General features: G+C 53.3%; 1 pseudogene; it reads right to left on the reverse strand.

Annotated features, from left to right (window-relative positions):
• Positions 1 to 3486, reverse strand: part of LOC105504167 — a 71020-nt pseudogene that overhangs the window by 66654 nt on the left and 880 nt on the right.

A 3486-nucleotide genomic window follows, 5' to 3' on the forward strand; every position in this document is an offset into this window, starting at 1 on the left:
AGGAGGTGGAGGTTGCAGTGAGCTGAGATCAAGCCATTGCACTCCAGCCTAGGCAACAAGAGCAAAAACTCTGTCTCAAAAAAAAAAAAAAAAGTTAATTTGGCCGGGCACATGGTGCATGCCTGTAATCCCAGCATTTTGGGAGGCCAAGCCGGGTGGATCACCTGCAGTCAGGAGTTCGAGACCCATCTGACCAAAATAGTGAAACCCGTCTCCACAAAATACAAAAAATTAGCCAGACGTGGTGGCGCATGCCTATAATCTCAGCTACTTGGGAGGCTGAGGCAGGAGAATCACTTGAACCTGGGTGACAGAGGTTGCAGTGAGCTGAGATTGCACCATTGCACTCCAGCCTGTGCAACAAGAGCAAAACTCAGTCTCAAAAAAAAAAAAAAAAGAAAAACATAAAAAATGTTAATTTGAATCCTGTCACCCTTCTGCCTGCTCACATGTTCCAGTGGTGTCCCCTGGGACTCAGAATAAACTCTAAACACCTGCTAGAGGTTGCAGTGAGCTGAGATCGCGCCACTGCACTACAGCCTGGGCAACAGAGTGAGACTCGGACTCAAAACAAAACAAAAAATACCTCCTACGCCCACAAGGGCCCATGCGCACAGGCCTGTTTGCCCCACTGCACTCTGTCCCCTGTACTCACTCTATTCTAGTCACACGGAGTCCTCCAAACATGCCAGCTCATGCCTCTGTCCCCAGAGCTTCCTGTACCTGGGTCTGCCTTATTACTTGGGTCTTGGCTAAGATGACACCTCATAAAAGCCTTCCTTGACCACCCCATCTGTATCAGGACTCCCAGCCCAATCATTCTCTCACCTTTCCCTGGGTTTCCTTCTCCAGACTACTTGCCTGTGGTCTGGCAAATAATTATCTTGTTTGGTACTAGGTTCCTTATGCATCTTGTCAGGGCCTCGGGGAGGTAGGACAGGCCATGCTTGGGAATCTGGGGTCTGGGGAAGTATGGAGCTCCCTGCTCCTTTCACAGGCACAGCCTCTTGAAATCCTCACAACATTCTGGAAAGGTGGAAATCCTGATTCCCATTTTACAGGTGAAGAAACGTGGCTGAGATGGGAAAGTTTACGGTATTCTTCAAGATTCCTTTCTACACATGCAAAGGTGCATCCAAAGCTTGTGTGGCATCAGTTGTCAATGGCAAAGTAGCCAGATTTTGAACTCAGCTCTGTTGCAAGTGGTCCCAGCCAACCATACCTAACCCCTTTCCAATTCAGAGACCTGAACCAAGGCCACACCGCCACCATGCAGCAGAGGCAGGATCCTAACTCAGGCTTGTCTCACCCAAATCTAGCACGCTGTCCTGGCACCACACTCTCCCCCTTCCCCAGGCACCATCAGGGAAATAAGGGAAGGGAAATTTCCTGGGTTCCCAGGCCACAGGCCGCAGAGAGATAAATACCCAACCCCAGCTAAGCCTGGCAGTCAGGCCCACCCTGCTTCCTGTTGCGTGGCCCAAGTTTACTCAGGGTCATAGCTGAGGAGCCAGCCAGGCACTGGGATGTCCTTGACTGGTTCTCCACTCTGAAGTCCCCTCCTGGGGTCAGGTAGCCACAGGCTCTGCCCTTGTGGAGCAGGCCCAGCCAAGATTAGTGAGGCGAGCACACCCCACACTGTGCAGCACAGTTTAGCACTCTGAGCCTGTGCTTCAGGGGCAAGACCCCAGGCAAGTGTTTTAAATCCCCTAGGCCTCAACTTCCCTGTTTGCCAGAGGGGACACACAATCGCATTGGAAGCTGCTGTTAACACTTTTCTTTAATCTGGTTAATTCTGTGATCTAAATTATGGGACAAACTGCAGAGAAGTATGGATTGCCACCCATCTTGCATCTGGGAAGCAGGAAGAAATCAGTCCTTGGTCACCACATGTCCGGACCTAACTCATACCTAAGTCCAGTCAAACCTGTCTCTCAAAAGCCTCAGATCTATCCTCTTGCTTTCTCCACAATGCTGAGGTTGCACTGTGATGATCTCTTGCCTGCATCACCAACAGACTCCTCATCCACTCATTTCCCAGCTTGTCCCCTTCACACTGCCTGCAGCTAGAGCAAGCTTCTTAGGACAAAAAGCAAATCCGGGCCTTGCCTGGTGGCTCACACCTGTAATTCCAGCCCTTTGGGAGGCCGAGGTGGGCGGATCACCTGAGGTCAGGAGTTTGAGACCAGCCTGGTGAACACAGTGAAACCGGGTCTGTACTACGAATACAAAATTAGTGGGGTGTGGCGGCACGCACCTGTAATCCCAGCTACTCAAGAGGCTGAGGCAGGAGAAACGCTTGAACCCGGGAGGCAGAGGTTGTAGTGAGCGGAGATTGAGCCATTGCACTCCAGCCTGGGCGACAAGAGTGAAACTCCGTCTCAAAAAAAAAAAAAAAAAAAAACCAACAAATCTTACCAGGACACTCTCCATCTCAACGCGTGTCTGTGGTTTCCTCCTTACGGTCTACAAGACTCTGGGAGATCTGGCCTTGCCAGCCCCATCTCTTGCCCCTCTCTCAAACTGCCACAGTACAGTCAGATGTAGTTGCCTGAAACTTTCTGCAGGCACCACGATCTCCGGCCACCAGGTCTCTGGCAGCTCCCTATGCCTGGACCCTGCGTGACTCAGGGCACGCATCCTGTGGATGGCTTGGGTCCCTTTGTTCGAGAAACTTTCTGAGTCTGCGCCCCAACCCATGTCAGGTGCCTCCTCTGAGCTCCCCTGGTTATATCCCCTGTTACAACTCTTACCCATAGATTTGTCGCTGCCTGTGTCCCTGTCTGCTTCTCCACCTGGTGGTCTTGAGCTGCGAGCATTTGGAAGGGGCAAGCCCACCAGGTTCCCCACTAGGTCCCAGCCTGGCTCAGCGGAGACTGTCCTTAATCATTTGGGGACTCGATGAATGAACCACAATATGCCGAGGGGCCCAGGAGGTACAAGGCTTTCGAGTGGGCTCTGCCCCCAGAACAGCTAACTAGTGAGTGAGACCAGCCACGCTGGGCAAGAAACTAAAGGACAAGAGAAGGCTTAGATAACAGCTTGGAATGTTACAAGCTGGGTCACAAGGCTGCGTGACGGACTGCGCCAGAGCCACCTCCTCGACGAAGCCTTCCAGACGCTTCTCTGCTCAGTGCTGAGGGGCACTAGAGATCAGGGCGACCAAGCGACCCGCCAGGGGCTCTCTCTGGGCGCCAGCTTTCTGAGAAAGGAGACTCGCTACCTTCCGAGCCTGCTTCAGGATTCTACAAGCTCAAGTCTGGCGGGACCCTGGAAGGCCGCTGCAGCCACAAACGGTTTCTCCTTGTCATTGTTTCTTTCCTTCTGCTCGCGCTCTCCCAGCCCCGCCAGCCCCGCGACCTCCCACAGCCTTCCCAGGGCCCCTCTCCCTTCCCTCAGCTCCGCCCTGCCCTAGGAGGCGGGCCCGGCCGCACGGTGCACCAATCCAAGCGCCCCGAACCGCCTCTGCCTCCCACGAGTCCCACC

This window comes from Colobus angolensis, unplaced genomic scaffold (genome assembly GCF_000951035.1).
Source record: "Colobus angolensis palliatus isolate OR3802 unplaced genomic scaffold, Cang.pa_1.0 Scaffold9, whole genome shotgun sequence".
NCBI lineage: Eukaryota > Metazoa > Chordata > Mammalia > Primates > Cercopithecidae > Colobus > Colobus angolensis.